Raw genomic sequence first — 17,631 nt, forward strand, 5'->3', positions numbered from 1 at the left:
TTTAAGCTCTAGGGTACATGTGCACAATGTGCAGGCTTGTTACATATGTATACGTGTGGCATGTTTGTGTGCTACACCCATTAACTCGTCATTTACATTAAGTGTATCTCCTAATGCTATCCCTCCCCTCTCCTCCCACCCCACAACAGGTCCCAGTGTGTGATGTTCCTTTTCCTGTGTCCAAGTGTTCTCATTGTTCAATTCCCATCTGTGAGTGAGAACATGTGGTGTTTCTTTTTTTGTCCTTGTGGTAGTTTGCTGAGAATGATGATTTCCACCTTCATCCATGTGCCTACAAAGGACATGAACTCATCCTTTTTTATGGCTGCACAGTATTCCATGGAGTATATGTGCCACATTTTCTTAATCCAGTCTATCATTGATGGACATTTGGGTTGGTTCCAAGTCTTTGCTACTGTGAATAGTGCTGCAATAAACATATGTGTGCATGTGTCCTTATAGCAGCATTATTTATAATCTTTTGGGTATATACCCAGTAATGGGATGGCTGGGTCAAATGATATTTCTAGTTCTAGATCCTTGAGGAATCGCCACACAGTCTTCCACAATGGTTGAACTAGTTTACAGTCCCACCAACAGTGTAAAAGTGTTTCTATTTCTTCACATCCTCTCCAGCACCTGTTGTTTCCTGACTTTTTAATGATCGCCATTCTAACTGGCGTGAGAGGGTATCTCATTGTGGTTTTGATTTGCATTTCTCTGATGGCCAGTGATGATGAGCACTTTTTCATGTGTCTGTTGGCTGCATAAATGTCTTCCTTTGAGAAGTGTCTATTCATATCCTTCGCCCACTTTTTGATGGGTTCATTTGATTTTTTCTTGTAAATTTGTTTGAGTTTTTTGTAGATCCTGGATATTAGCCCTTTGTCAGATGAGTAGATTGTAAAAATTTTCTCCCATTCTGTAGGTTGCCTGTTCATTCTGATGGTAGTTTCTTTTGCTGTGCAGAAGCTCTTTAGTTTAATTAGATCCCATTTGTCAATTTTGGTTTTTGTTGCCATTGCTTTTGGTGTTTTAGACATGAAGTCGTTGTCAATGACTATGTCCTGAATGGTATTCCTTAGGTTTTCTTCTTGGGTTTTTATGGTTTTAGGACTAACAGTTAAGTCTTTAATCCATCTTGAATTAATTTTTGTATAAGGTGTAAGGAAGGGATCCAGCTTCAGCTTTCTACTTATGGCTAGCCAGTTTTCCCAGCACCATTTATTAAATAGGGAATCCTTTCCCTGTTTCTTGTTTTTGTCCGGTTTGTCAAAGATCAGATGGTTGTAGATGTATGGTATTATTTCTGAGGGCTCTGATCTGTTCCACTGGTCTGTATCTCTGTTTTGGTACCAGTATCATTCTGTTTTGATTACTATAGCCTTGTAGTATAGTTTGAAGTCAGATAGCCTGATGCTTCCAGCTTTGTTCTTTTGGCTTAGGATTGTCTTGGCAATGCAGGCTCCTTTTTGGTTCCTTATGAACTTTAAAGTAGTTTTTTCCAATTCTGTGAAGAAAGTCATTGGTAGCTTGATGAGGATGACATCGAATCTATAAATTACCTTGGGCAGTGTGGCCATTTTCATGATATTGATTCTTCCTATCCATGAGCATGGAATGTCCTTCCATTTGTTTGTGTCCTCTTTTATTTTGTTGAGCAGTGGTTTGTAGTTCTCCTTGAAGAGGTCCTTCACATCCCTTGTAAGTTGGATTCCTAGGTATTTTATTCTCTTTGAAGCAATTGTGAATGGGAGTTCACTCAAGATTTAGCTCTCTGTCTGTTATTGATGTATAGAAATGGTTGTGATTTTTGCATATTGACTTTGTATCCTGAGACTTTGCTGAAGTTGCTTATCAGCTTAAGGAGATTTTGGGCTGAGACGATGGGATTTTCTAAATATACAATCATGTCATCTGCAAACAGGGACAATTTGACTTTCTCTTTTCCAAATTGAATACTCTTTTATTTCTTTCTCCTTCCTGATTGCCCTGGCCAGAACTTCCAACACTATGTTGAATAGGAGTGGTGAGAGAGGGCATCCCTGTCTTTTGCCAGTTCTCAAAGGGAATGTTTCCAGTTTTTGCCCATTCAGTATGATATTGGTTGTGTGTTTGTCATAAATAGCTCTTATTATTTTGAGATATGTTCCATCAGTACCTAATCTATTGAGAGTTTTTAGCATGAAGGGCTGTTGAATTTTGTCAAAGGCCTTTTCTGCATCTATTGAGATAATCATGTGGTTTTTATCTTTGGTTCTGTTTATATGCTGGATTATGTTTATTGATTTGGGTATGTTGAACCAGCCTTGCATTCCAGGGATGAAGCCCACTTGACCATGGTGGATAAGCTTTTTGACGTGCTGCTGGATTTGGTTTGCCAGTATTTAATTGAGGATTTTTGCATTGATGTTCATCAGGGATATTGGTCTACAATTCTCTTTTTTTGTTGTGTCTGTGCCAGCCTTTGCTATCATGATGATGCTGGCCTCATAAAATGAATTAGGGAGGATTTTCTCTTTTTCTATTGATTGGAATAGTTTCAGAAGGAATGGTACCAGCTCCTCTTTGTACCTCTGGTAGAATTCAGCTGTGAATCCATCTGGTCCTGGATTTTTTTTGGTTGGTAGGCTATTAATTATTGCCTCAATTTCAGAGCCTGTTATTGATCTATTCAGGAATTCAACTTCTTCCTGGTTTAGTCTTGGGAGGGTGTATGTGTCCATGGATTTATCTATTTCTTCTAGATTTTCTAGTTTATTTTCATAGAGGTGTTTATAGTATTCTCTGATGGTAGTTTGTATTTCTGTGGGATCGGTAGTGATATCCCCTATTTCATTTTTTATTGTATCTATTTGATTCTTCTCTCTTTTCTTCTTTATTAGTCTTGCTAGTGGTCTATCAATTTTGTTGATCTTTTCAAACAACCAACTCCTGGATCCATCGATTTTTTGAAAGGTTTTTTGTGTCTCTATCTCCTTCAGTTCTGCTCTGATCTTAGTTATTTCTTGACTTCTGCTAGCTTTTGAATGTGTTTGCTCTTGCTTCTCTAGTTCTTTTAATTGTGGTGTTAGGGTGTCAATTTTAGATCCTTCCTGTTTTCTCTTGTGGACATTTATGCTGTAAATTTCCCTCTACACACTGCTTTAATGTGTACCAGAGATTCTGGTATGTTGTATCTTTGTTCTCATTGGTTTCAAAGAACATCTTCATTTCTGCCTTCATTTTGTTATGTACCTAGTAGTCATTCAGGAGTAGGTTGTTCAGTTTCCATGTAGTTGAGCGGTTTTGGCTGAGTTTCTTAATCCTGAGTTCTAGTTTGATTGCACTGTGGTCTGAGAGAGTTTGTTATAAATTCTGTTCTTGTATATTTGCTGAGGAGTGCTTTACTTCCAACTATGTGGTCAATTTTGGAATAAGTGTGATGTAGTGCTGAGAAGAATGCATATTCTATTGATTTGGGGTGGAGAGTTCTATAGATGTCTATTAGGTCTGCTTGGTGCAGAGTTGAGTTCAATTCCTAGATATCCTTTTTAACTTTCTATTTCGTTGATCTGTCTAATGTTGACAGCGGGGTGTTAAAGTCTCCCATTATTATTGTGTGAGAGTCTAAGTCTCTTTGTAGGTCTCTAAGGACTTGCTTTATGAATCTGGGTGCTCCTGTATTGGGTGCATATATATTTAGGATAGTTAGCTCTTCTTCTTGAATTGATCCCTTTACCATTATGTAATGGCCTTCTTTGTCTCTTTTTATCTTTGTTGTTTTAAATTCTGTTTTATCAGAGACTAGGATTGCAACCCCTGTTTTTTTTTTTTTGTTTGTTTTCCCTTTGCTTGATAGATCTTCCTCCATCCCTTTATTTTGAGCCTATGTGTGTCTCTGCATGTAAGGTGGGTCTCCTGAATACAGCACACTGATGGGTCTTGATTCTTTATCCAATTTTCCAGTCTGTGTCTTTTAATTGGACCATTTAGGCCATTTACATTTAAGGTTAATATTGTCATGTGTGAATTTGATCCTGTCATTATGATGTTAGCTGGTTATTTTGCTCATTAGTTGATGCAGTTTCTTCCTAGCATCGATGGTCTTTACAATTTGGCATGTTTTTGCAGTGGCTGGTACCGGTTGTTCCTTTCCATGTTTAGTGCTTCCTTCAGGAGCTCTTGTAGGGCAGACCTGGTGGTGACAAAATCTCTAAGCATTTGCTTGTCTGTAAATGATTTTATTTCTACTTCACTTATGAAGCTTAGTTTAGCTGGATATGAAATTCTGGGTTGAAAATTCTTTTCTTTAAGAATGTCAAATATTGGACCCCACTCTCTTCTGGCTTCTAGAGTTTCTGCCAAGAGATCCACTCTTAATCTGATGGGCTTCCCTTTGTGGGTAACCAGACATTTCTCTCTGGCTGCCCTTAACATTTTTTCCTTCATTTCAACTTTGGTGAATCTGACAACTATGTGTCTTGGAGTTGCTCTTCTCAAGGAGTATCCTTGCTCTTCTCAAGGAGTATCTTTGTGGCATTCTCTGTATTTCCTGAATTTGAATGTTGGCCTGCCTTGCTAGGTTGGGGAAGTTCTCCTGGATAATATCTTGCAGAGTGTTTTCCAATTTGGTTCCATTCTCCCCATCACTTTCAGGTACTCTAATCAGACATAGATTTGGTCTTTTCATGTAACCCCATATTTCTTGGAGACTTTGTTCATTTCTTTTTACTCTTTTTTTTTTCTAAACTTCTCTTCTGGCTTCATTTCATTCATTTGATCTTCAATCACTGATACCCTTCCTTCCAGTTGATTGAATTGGCTACTGAAGCTTGTGCATTTGTCAAGTAGTTCTCGTGCCATGGTTTTCAGCTCCATCATGTCATTTAAGGGCTTCTCTACACTGGTTATTCTAGTTAGCCATTCATCTAATCTAATTTTTTTTCAAGGTTTGTAGCTTCTTTGTGATGGGTTCGAAATTCCTCCTTTAGCTCAGAAAAGTTTGATCATCTGAAGTCTTCTTCTCTCAACTCATCAAAGTCATTCTCCTTCCAGCTTTGTTCCATTGCTGGTGAGGAGCTGTGTTCCTTTGGAGGGGGAGAGGTGCTCTGATTTTTAGAATTTTCAGCTTTTCTGCTCTGTTTTTCCCCATCTTTGTGGTTTTACCTACCTTTGGTCTTTGATGATGGTGACATACAGATGGGGTTTTGGTGTGGATGTCTTTTCTGTTTGTTAGTTTTCCTTCTAACAGTCAGGACCCTCAGCTGTGGGTCTGTTGGAGTTTGCTGGAGGTCCACCCCAGATGCTGTTTGCCTGGGTATCAGCAGTGGAGGCTGCAGAACAGCAAATATTGCTGAACAGCAAATGTTGCTGCCTGATTGTTCCTCTGGAAGCTTTGTCTCAGAGGGGTACCCAGCCATGTGAGGTGTGAGTCTGGCCCTACTGGAGGGTGCCTCCCAGTTAGGCTACTGGGGGATCAGGGACCCACTTGAGGAGGCAGTCTGTCCGTTCTCAGATCTCAAACTCCATGCTGGGAGAACCACTGCTCTCTTCAAAGCTGTCAGACAGGGACATTTAAGTCTGCAGAGGTTTTCTGCTGACTTTTGTTTGGCTATGTCCTGCCCCCAGAGGTGGAGTCTACAGAGGCAGGCAGGCCTCCTTGAGCTGTGGTGGGTTCCACCCAGTTCGAGCTTCCCTGCCGCTTTGTTTACCTACTCAAGCCTCAGCAATGGCGGGTTCCCCTCCCCCAGCCTCGCTGCTGCCTTGGAGTTCAATCTCAGACTGCTGTGCTAGCAATGAGTGAGGCTCCCTGGGCATAGGACCCTCTGAGCCAGGCGTGGGATATAATCTCCTGGTGTGCGATTTGCTAAGACCACTTGAAAAGTGCAGCATTAGGGTGGGAGTGACCCGATTTTCCAGGGGCCATCTGTCACAGCTTCCCTTGGCTAGGAAAGGGAATTCCTTGACCGCTTGCATTTCCTGGGTGATACAATGCCTTGCCCTGCTTCGGCTCACGCTCGGTGGGCTGCACCCACTGTCCTGCACCCACTATCCAACAAACCCCAGTGAGATGAACCCAGTACCTCGGTTGGAAATGCAGAAATCACCCATCTTCTGTGTTGCTCATGCTGGGAGCTGTAGACTGGAGCTGTTCCTATTCGGCCGTTGGAACCTCCTATGTTTCTTCTCATGGTAATCATCACAGTGTGTAATAATTCGTTCCTGTGCTCAACAAACATTTATTGAAGACACTTATGTCTCATGTATTCATTTAGGCACTTTGAAATATAACAATTAGCAAGATATACCAAATTCCAAATTTCATGAAGTTCACATTCTAGCAGAGGAAAGAGAAAGAAAACTGTCTTGCAAATAAATACTTAATACAATGTCAGGAAATGACAAATGCTATGAACTAAACTTGGGAAGAGGATAGAGCATAATGAGGGTAGACGGAGAGGGAGAAATGTTAATTTAAATAAGATTATCAGGTAAATCATCTCTAAACTGCTAAATGCTATTTGGAGCTTTGAATTTATCCTGTTAGTAATGAACAACCAATTGTAAGATTTTAAACAGAAGAGTGACAAAATCTGAATTGTGTTTCATGAAACAAAAACACAATACAAGTGAGAGAACCACCAATAGATAATTTGATGGAGGAGACTTTCAGGCAAGAATAGTGAGTATGTTATTGAGGTAAGAATAAACTTGGCGTATTTGATTAAAGACAAGAAGTCTATAACAGCTGGAGTAGAGGGAGCACGGTAAAGAAAATATTAAAAAGAGGTAAGAAAGTTAGGCAGGAATCTGCTTATATGGTGCCCTCTAGGGTAGGTAAAGAATTGGGATATTATTATAATTAAGATGGCAAATCATCAGAGTATATTAAAGAGTGATCTTAATAGATCTAATATTGTGAGAGGACAAGAATGGGAGCAAGAAATCAGTTAAGAAGCTATTCATAGCCAAGCGTGGTGGCTCACGCCTGTAATCCCAGCACTTTGAGAGGCCAAGACAGGGGGATCACGAGGTCAGGAGATCAAGACCATCCTGGCTAACATGGTGAAACCCCGTCTCTACTAAAATCACAAAAAATTAGCTGGGTATGGTGGCGGGTACCTGTAGTCCCAGCTACTCGGGAGGCTGAGGCAGGAGAATGGCGTGAACCCTGGAGGCGGAGTTTGCAGTGAGCCGAGGTCTCACCACTGCTCTCCAGCCTGGGTGACAGAGCGAGACTCCGTCTCAAGAAAAAAAACAAAAGCTATTCCCTAGAAAAGAGATTAAGTTAAATTATTCTAAATTATAAATATATGTGTGTGTGTGTATATATATATGATATACCATACAAATAAAGATATAATATGATCATCTCAAAAAATGCAAATCATTGCACTTGACAAGATTCAACAGCATTTAATGAAAACAATTTTCAGAAATCTTAGAAGGTAACTTTCTTATTCTAATACAGAGCATCTACAAAATCAATCCCTGAGCTAACCTTATACTTAATAGTGAATGACTGAATGTTTTTTCTTTTAATTTCTTGTCATTGAAAAGATGATTGCATCCTTTTTATCTGGAATCCATAATCAGGAATAAGGCAAAGATGTCAGTTTGTACTATTTTTGTTCTGTAAACCAAAAAGTACCCGAAACAAGTGTCAATCAATTTAGAAAGTTTAATTTACCAAGGTTAAGGATGTGCCTGTGACACAGTCTCAGGAGGTCCTGACAACGTATGCCCAAGGTAGTAGGCCTACAACTTGCTTTTATACATTGTAGGGAGACATATACATCAATCAGTACATGTAAGATTTACATTGTTTCAATCTGGAAGGGCAGTACAACTCGAAGCAGGGGGACTTCCTAGTCATAGATAGATTTAAACATATTTTGATTGGCAATTAGTTGAAAGAGTTATTATCAGTAGAAAGCAATGTCTGGGTTACATTAGGGGGTCGTGGGGACCTAGGTTTATCATGCAGATGAAGCCTCCAAGTAGTAGGCTTTAGAGAGAATAGACTGTAAATGTTTTTTTATCAGACTTAAGGTCTGCATTAATGTTAACGCTAGAGAGGTATAATGAGGCATGCTAGACCCCCACTTCCCACCAAGGCCTGACACAGTCATTCAGGTAAAAGTTCAGAGTGCCCTAGCCAAGGAGAGAATCCCTTCAGATGATTATGGAGAACCTTTGAATTTTACTACTGGTTTACGATTCACTATTTATGTTATAGCCAATGCAATAAGTAAAGGAAAAAAAATAAAGGTATAGAGATTAAAAAGGCAGAAACTGCCTTAATTTGAAAATTAAAATGATATTGTAGAAAATCTGAAGGAACCAATAGAAAAGCTACTAGAACTAATAAGTTTAGCAAGGTCACATGATTAAAAGGAGGGAGTGTATCTTACTGATAGAGAAACAGAATAAGAATTACAGTGGAATTCTCATTAGAAACCACGCAAGCCATGCAAGCAAAAGAAAAAATCAAGATAATGATAAAGAGGATCACAGTTTTTACTACTGTATGCCATGGAGGGGGCAACAAATATACATTGGAACTGATTTAAAGATTTGTGACACAGAACACGGCAGGACTCTGTATCTTTAACTCTCTTACTCTATATCAAGAGCCAAACTTCACTCATCACTTTTGTTGATAAGATCTACAATGATGGTATTGTACAGCTGAAACTAAACATGAGAAAATAATGATTTCAAAGAAGCATTGTGCTACATACGTGGGCATTATCTCAGTAAGAGCCTTCTGATCCAAATAGCTTTCAATGCACAGAAAACAATATTCATCAGAATAAGAGTATATATCTTTCCACATGCATAAAATATATCTGGTACTGTTTCAGCAGTGAATCCATACAGGTCTGCAGCAACCTCAATTCTTGCCTCCTCAGAAGAAATAATTTGACCAATAGGACATAAGGCAGAAAGAGAGACCAAGGCAAATTTTAGAGCAGGAATGAAAGTTTATTCAAAATCTTTAAAGCAGGAATGAAAGGAAGTAAAGTACACTTGGAAGAAGGTCAAGCAGGCAACTTGAGAGATCAAGTGCATGGTTTTGTCAGAAGTGTGTGAATCAGAGCAACTCCATCTTAAATAGGGACTACGTAAAATGAGGCTCAGACCTACTGGGTTGCATTCCCAGATGGTTAAGGCATTCTAAGTCACAGGATAAGATAGTAGGTTAGCACAAGACGGTCATAAAGATCTTGCTCATAAAACAGGTTGCAGTAAAGAAGTCAGCTAAAACCCACCAAAACCAAGATGGTGACAAGAGTGACCTCTGGTTGTCCTCACCGCTACACTCCCACCAGCACCATGACAGTTTGCAAATGCCATGGCAGCATCAGGAAGTTACCCTATATGGTCTAAAAAGAGGAAGCATGAATAATCAACCCTTTGTTTAGCATATATTCAAGAAATGACCATAAAAATGGGCAACCAGCAGCCCTCATGGCTGCTCTGCCTATGGAGTAGCCATTCTTTATTCCTTTACTTTCCTAATAAACTTGCTTTCACTTAGTCTATAGACTCACCCTGAATTCTTTCTTCTGTGAGATCCAAGAACCCTCTCTTGTGGTCTGGATCAGGACCCCTTTCCTGTAACATCTTTCCAGTGACCATGAAGAGATAATACTGAGGAGACTCCCAACCCAAAGGAAATAGACTGCAGCACTGATTGGCTGACTTTAGGTAAGTGGGGCGCATATACTCAGGTAAAGAATGGGATTGGGTTAGAGGCCCACTTAGGGGGGTTAGAGTCTCTCCTAAGACAGAGTAGGCTAAAAAGCCTCTCTTAATAAAAGTAAGGATGTTTGACTGAATTTGGGTTCAAGGCCCAACTTAGGAAGGTCAGAGTCCTTCCTAAGATGTAAGGGGTTAGAGGCCACTCTCAGTAAAGTCCCTTTTGCTAAAAACAGATTTGGCACTACGGAATGTTAACCACCATTCTCTTTGGATTAATCTGCCTTACACTCTTTGGTGACAGCTGTGGGTGACAGAATTAGGCATGTAAAGGATCACGGGACATGAGGAACTTTTTTCCTCCATAAAAGGGGAAACTTGATTGCCAATGGGAGTGCTCGAAAAGATCCCTTCTTGACTGACAAGCAGCCACCAGAACTTTTGATTCAGTGCCAGCTGCAATGGGTGGGTCTTTCTCTGGCCTCCCTGAGCACCTCACTTTCCCCACCCTGCTGCAGGCAATGCTTTTCTCCCTTCCCTTTCCTTTCTCTCTCTGTGCAAACCTGTTGAATGAATGGTAAAAATTAGTGTTTACTTTCTCTGTAAAGTTTTGATTAATGGGAAAAAGGATTTGCAAGGCTAGTCTTAAACTATAATAAATCTGGTGTGCTTTGTATGTCTTTTTGCATTGTTCTGTCATAAAAGAGTGGTACCTTAGGATAGAATGTGGACTTAGGACTCTCATAAGCCCACTGTTCAAGATGACCCAGCAAACCGGTCAGTTACAAACTTTGCTGCAAGTCCCTGAAAAAAAACAGAAACCTGGATGAGGTTTCTATCTTGTCTTGTATGTTCTTGGAAGCGTGACCTTGTAATCATGTGGCAGTACTTTCTCTTGGTCTCTGCCATCACAATGGCAGCCCAGGTTCAGGGTTCAATTCCTGGCTTAGGGAATGAGTCCTTTATCTTATTCTGTCTATGTATTTATGTATGCTGTGTGTGTGATATAAAAGAGCTTTAATTAATTGGTTTAATAATAAGAGCTCAAATAGAATATTTTGTCAGAAAAGTACAAAGTGTAATATATTTTATTTATTTCATGTGACTTAAGTAATCTTTGGGAAATAAAGACAGTTTTAAATATTATTGGTAAAATAAAAATATCTTCAAAATGTAAACATTTGGTCTAAATTATACAGGTTAGATATTAGGTTTTCTTTAAGGTCATGAACTGCTTCTTCAACTCTCAAAAAATGTTCAATTTATTTTGGAGCATTAGATTCTATATAAAGCCTGGGGACGTGTGGCCGGGCGCAGGGGCTCACGCCTGTAATCCCAGCACTTTGGGAGGCCGAGGCACGTGGCTCATGATGTTGGGAGATCAAGACCATTCCGGCTAACATGATGAAACCCCATCTCTAATAAAAATACAAAAAATTAGTTGGGCATGGTGGCAGGTGCCTGTACTCCTTCTACTCGGGAGGCTGAGGCAGGATAATTGCTTGAACCTGGGAGGCAGAGGTTGCAGTGAGCCGAGATCATGCCACTGCATTCCAGTCTGGGCAACAGAGTGAGACTGTGTCTCAAAAAAAAAAAGTCCTGGGCACATGTTAAATTAGCCATGTCCCCTATCTATGTATACAAGGTTATAAAGAAAAGAGATTTCATATAAGAAAAAATCTTGTATGGTAAATCCTTGTCCTAAAGTAAAATAACTGGTTGTTTAAAAAGACGGATGTTTAGGACAAGTGAGAAAGCCCAAACACTTCATAGATGGTCTGGGTAAGTCATGAAAGAATTTATAAAATGGAATTTGTGCAAGAAATGTGCAATTTAAAGGTGATTAGGCCTCCTAAATGCTTCATAAAATGCCACTATGACACTTAACTGTACAACTTGCCTACTTTACAGCTAGGTAAAGCCTGAGACATGTGGAGTTAGATATTGGAAAAAGTCAGACCTTATCTGCACTTCTATCTGGGTCCTAGGCTCTACACTTAGTACATAATTAAAATCCTGAACTTTCCAAGGTTTTCACCAAAAGTAAATGTTGCTAAGAGTTAACATTGTAACATGTAATCGAGACTAATGAAGAAACAGTTTTACATGCAAGGTGTATAAAGAAAGTAAAATGTGTTTTCAGTTTAAAAAAATTATAAGAAGTCATGGGAATGTGACTTTTTTTTGCCTAAAGGGTAAAGGATTGTTTGAGTTCGGATGAAGCTGAAGTTTTAAGCAAGTTGTGAAAGTTTTGTGAAAAATTAATTGTAAAAGAAATTCTGTGTGTGAACATATCGACTAAAGTTAAAGGGGTATCATTTCAGTTTTTCTAAAAATTAAACATTGGAATAAAAGCACAACAGGTTTTTCTTAGAGCACTGATCTACTATTTAACAAAAATTGGTAAACAGTTATAAAAGGTTTAAGAGAATATTACCTTATGGTCAGACATTAAAAATGGATAGATTTGTCCATAAGATTGTATTAAAAATTGGGTTTAACATTAATAGTACACTAACACAGAAGTGAAATTTGGCTTATTTGATATAAAAGTCACACAGGAAGCACCGTCAAATATGAAATGGTGTTTGGCTTTCTTTGGGCTGTATTTGTATAAACATGTTGCTGGTATGTGTTCCAAAATTATAAAAATCTATAATTTTGATGTGACTTAGTGTATGTTATTAATAGTTGTTACATAAAATCATTATAAACCACAAGGGCAACCAAATTTCTTTGTCAATAATGTTTTTGACTGTGGCTGCCCTAAAATATTTTGTCATCCACAGACAATTGCCTTGTTTTAACCCTCTCTAAAAGGTGGTTTTATAATCAATGATAGGACTTTCACAGGTACTAAATGCAGGTTTTCTGATATCTTTGGAAATTGTGACATTAGAATAGAGGAAAAAACTTTCAGGACTCTCATGAAGAGCTGAAATATTTATGACTATTTTTCAGAACAGGAGTTAACTGCATGGACTAAACCAAAAAAGTCTGAAGTAATCTTTTTGACTGTGCTTAAAATGTTGCTAATCCTTTGTTTTGTTTTTCAGAGTCTAGAAAATTTTATTTTAAACTGTTTACAGCTTTTAACAACTAGGTAAAGTATGCTTCTATAAACAAAATCAGAAGCACATTTGTTTCTCTCTGCTGATTTATCCAGAATTTGAAAATGGTTTGTGGGTATTCTTAACTTATGGCAATGTAGTTATTTGTGTAAGTGTAATAAGAATCAGTTTTCTTTTGCAACAGGACACAATTGGAGAAATTGTTCATTTTATCAAGGCTTTGACTGGAATGGTGTGCTTTCCTTTAAGAAATCAAACTTGACTAGTAAAGCCAAAAAAAGCCCCTTCAGAAAACTGACCTCATACCTTGTCTACACAGTCCCTCTACAGGGTTCCTGACCTTTGGTCAGTAAAGAATGTCACTTCCTGACAGGCCTAAGAGCCCCAGATTGTCTTGAAACCTCAAGAGTTGAGGAATTTAGCCAACTGTTAGGTATTTGAGGGTAAAAAACCCATGGTTGGGCTTGACGTTGAAAAAGCCTTATCTGAGATTCCTTTCACGAAACAGAGTTCCATCAAAGCCAATTTTTAAAAAAAAGCTTATGTGAAAAATAATTATTCTTGCTACACTTCATACAAAGAATCCAGCCAAGCATAATAAAGCAAATCAGTTTTACCATGATTTGTCCTTTGTAAAAATAGGAAACTGGAAGGAGAATTATGTTTCACGAACTATGGTGTACCTGCTATGAGACTCTAGTCTCATCAGTTGTTTTGAGTTTTTTTCTGCAATTTAGAGTAACCCTGCTTATTCCTGTGAACCAACCAGCAATCTCTGGTTGTTGCTCAGAAGAAAATGAAGGAAAGGATAATGTAAAAATCTGAACCAATATTCCAATTCTGGGCACACTGGAATCAGCTAGTGACCCCATATCAGCTTGGTTTCAACAGTTGCCCAGTTCGTGGAAAGCCTTCTAGTGTAGTTAACTTAGGATAATTTTGCTTATTTTGCTTTACTGTTTTAAAATATCTAGCTGTTGTGCTCTTTGTGTAGGAATAGAGGATAAACTTACTCAACCTTTTAAAAAATCTTCCAGATATCACCTTTTGTTGAAACTCAAGAGTTATGAATGGCCTTCATCATGTTAATGCATTCTGACTGAACTCCTCTGTACCCTGAACACAAGAGATCCTAATAGTTACACAGAAATATCTTTGCTCCATTCAGCCTGAAGAAGTTAAAGAAGATGAATCTTCATCTTTCTGCAACTGTTAGGATTAAGGATTCTCTTATAAAAGGGAGAGTAGAAATGTCAGAGGAATGTGAACCAGAGCAACTCCATCCTAAACGGTCTGTTAAAATGAGACTGAGACCTCCTGGGTTGCATTTCTAGACAGTTAAGGCATTCTAAGTAAAAGGATAAGATAGGAGTTTGACACAAAATACAGGTCATAAAGACCTTGCTTGTAAAACAGTTTGCAGTAAACGAGTCAGCTAAAACTCACCAAAACCGAGATGGCAACAAGAGTGACCTCTGGTCGTCCTCACTGCTACACTTCCACCAGGGCTGTGACAGTTTACAAATGCCATGACAATGTCACGAAGTTACCCTATATGGTCTACAAAGGGGAGGCATGAAAAATCCACCCTTTGTTTAGTGTATAATCAAGAAATAACCATAAAAATTGGGCATCAGCAGCCCTTGGGGTTGCTCTGCCTATAGAATAGCTAATCTTTCCTGTAGAAATTTGATCTTTTGACTTGGGGTTTTATATGTTGGCATACTTCCAGGGTCTTGCATTGCTCTTCCCTGACTCTTCCCCTGGATCAGGCCATCTGCATGTGTAGTAGCCTGCTAGCACTTGGGAGTGGCCTCATGCACAGTGTGTTTACTGGACATGCTCACTGAGAATTTTTTCTATACCAATACAGTGCTCCTAGAAGTGTTTCCACTTGTTTTAGTCCTAGAAAGTCCTTTGGTTCTCTGCCTCTAGGCCCTATTCTCCTGCTTCATTTCCCCACTGAAAGATGTGATCTCCGTAAATCTTTATGGGAGGTAAAAAAAAAAAAAAAAAAAAAAAAAAAATCTTTATGGGAGGTGGAGCAACCGATGGTCTTTCTTCTGTAAATGCTTTATGACTGGCGTGGGGATCATAGACCTCTTGTCTTGCTTTGCCTAGTGGAGGAAGGGTAGCTCCTTGATGGTCAGGGGAGGCATCTTCACCTGGAACTGGCTGGAACCCTTGTCACATGATTATCTAAAGCTTAATGGTCTCTATGCAAGAGGAAATGAATTGGGTTAAAGATTTAATGGGAACTTCAGGGGGTGGATACCTATTCTGTCAGCAATGTTTGTTCAGGAAATTTGCAGGAGAAAAACAAAACCTGATCTTTTCTAGGATCTATGTGTTTCCTTAAAGTCTTAGCACAAGCGACCCTGTTTTGGTTTGGTTTGGTCTTTTGGGGCCTAGTGCATGAAATCAGTCCAAAACAATGGCCTCCTATGCTTTTGCGTAAAAAGAAAATCCCCCCCCCCCTTTTGATCAGGTTTTCACTTAGGTGAGAGTGTGACCAAAACTTAGGGTGTTAGCGCCACTCTTGATTCCCATTATTTCAGGTTTCTGGTCTCACCACATCATTCATAGGTTATGGAGTCCTCATGGTCACACATTTCTTTCAGCTCTTGTCATTCAAAAGTTGAAGAGAGACCATTTGACATTCAAGCAATGGCTGCATGCAAGCATTTAAAACCTTTGAGAGAATGCAGTGTACCAGGGAAACTAGTATTATGACTATCAGGAGGATAATACCAAGAGTTTGGAGTATGCTCTTTACCCAGGTTACCCATAAACCAAACCACCTAAAATTAAATAGATCAAAAAATGAGCTAAAGAGTCTGCTTACTTAATTAAGCAATCTCTTCATTTATCCTCTACAGCTAAACCTCTATAATCTTCATTGGATGTATTTCTCCATAGGCCACAAGTGCCAGCAGCTGCACAGATACTTCTCTATTCAGCCAAAATCTATCAACACTTTTAAAAAATCTCTTCATATTCCACCCTTTTGTCCCATTTCTACTACTACAAAATTAATCTGGGGAATTGTCACCACACTTATTTTTCCTGCCATTAATTTGTCAGCTCTGCAAATCACCCCATGCAGTGAGATCAGGTGGCTTTTATGAAATAGTATTTTGATCAAATAATTTCCCAACCCTCCAAAACATCAATGAAATTACTTTCCTATGTTATACAGAAAAGCACATCTCTTTAGACTTCTATACAAAGTTTCCCCAACCTTTTTAACAGTCTATCTTCCTGTCTTGAATATGCCTCATGATATAATGATTTATCTGCTTTTGCTCTTCCAACTCTTTCTCCCTTCAAATCAAGCCATATGCATTATTCAACAACAGTTCAGATGTCAAAACTTTCCTAGGTTTTACCCAGATCATATCAACTCACCGAACTCTCAATTACTGTATATATTTTTGGTTGCCCTATTTAGCATTAAACTACAAATGCCTAATAGTATTCTTTACTTATTCATATACATACTCCTTTCTCTCATAGTACTATGAGTCTTAGAAAAAAGAGATTTTATGTCCTTTTTTCTGTATTTTCTAAGAATCTATGTCAGGTCAATATTTAGTCATTTAACAAATATTTACAAACTACCACCTATATTTGGTATTGTGCTAGGTTTTGGAGATACAGCAATAATCAAGAGAGACATAGCCAATTTCTGAAATTCTTGTTCACCAGCAATTTCTGGCACCACAGCACTCAAGTTGCTCTCATTCTGATATCATCAATGTGAAGATGGGAACAAGTAATAATTACAGGAATGGCTCTTCTCCAAAAATGAAAAATAAGATATTCATAGTAAATGACAGACTATTATAGAGCTGAGAATGAATTGTTTGGCACTAGAAAGAACAAATAGGTAGGCAGAGATTTTGTGCATATAGGTATTTGAAATGTCCAATTAATAACTTAGGCAAGATATGGTGAAAACATGAACATACAAGTGAGAGACAGATTGAGGACTAGATTTCATAAATATTTAGAAAGGCAAACTGTCAGAAATGAACTTTGATTGGATGTAGATATAGGAGTTAAGCAGTCTAAATTCCAAAATTTTTGTCATTGCTGCATGAACTGAAATAAGCAGCAAAAGAAAACTAAAACAATGTCTGTGTGCTGATCCCTTGAAATTACATTGTAACACTGCCAAAGAAAAATGGCACTGAGCACCAAGTTTGTTATAGTTTCAGTTGTGCCCAAGTGAGTCTCCAGAGTTGGTGAAATCTCAAGCTTCTTATTGCGTGGCTTACAGAGAACCAAGGTATGACGGATATTAATCCTTGGTTTGACATCTTTTGACCCAACCTTCTTCCTCTAGGTCATGAGCTAATTCACTCCTTTTCCCTTTGAAAACAACAGTGAATAGGAGAAAATGCACCTATTACTCATCTGCCTTCTGAGAGAGGCAACATGTCTTTAACCAATGCTTGACACATCTGCTAAACTTGGAGCCAGTAGCCTTGGGTCAGGAATTCTGAGTATTTTCATAAGAGTTGTTCCTGCTACTCTTCGTGAATTTTCTCACCATAAAACTGTTGCCAACGGGGAAAGAGGGGCAAGAACATGAAGTGTTTATGAGAGAGCCTGAAACTGACAACCTGTGTAACCGGAGTGCGCGGTTGGCATGATACTGGCAGCACATAGCAAACTTAAGCAGCTGCGGACTCCTAATTCTCTCTTTAAATTGAACTACATTAATGCAGGCATTCTTGTCTGAATGCGAACACCTCCTTTTTCAAGCCACCCACTGGGCAATCCGAATCCTTATATGGCCTCCCTCCTCCTCCTACTATGGCGCAGGTATGCGAACAGACATTTTCTTTCCTCATCAACTGGTGGTAAT

The sequence above is a fragment of the Rhinopithecus roxellana genome, chromosome 4 (genome assembly GCF_007565055.1).
Source record: "Rhinopithecus roxellana isolate Shanxi Qingling chromosome 4, ASM756505v1, whole genome shotgun sequence".
In the NCBI taxonomy this organism is placed as follows: Eukaryota; Metazoa; Chordata; class Mammalia; order Primates; family Cercopithecidae; genus Rhinopithecus; species Rhinopithecus roxellana.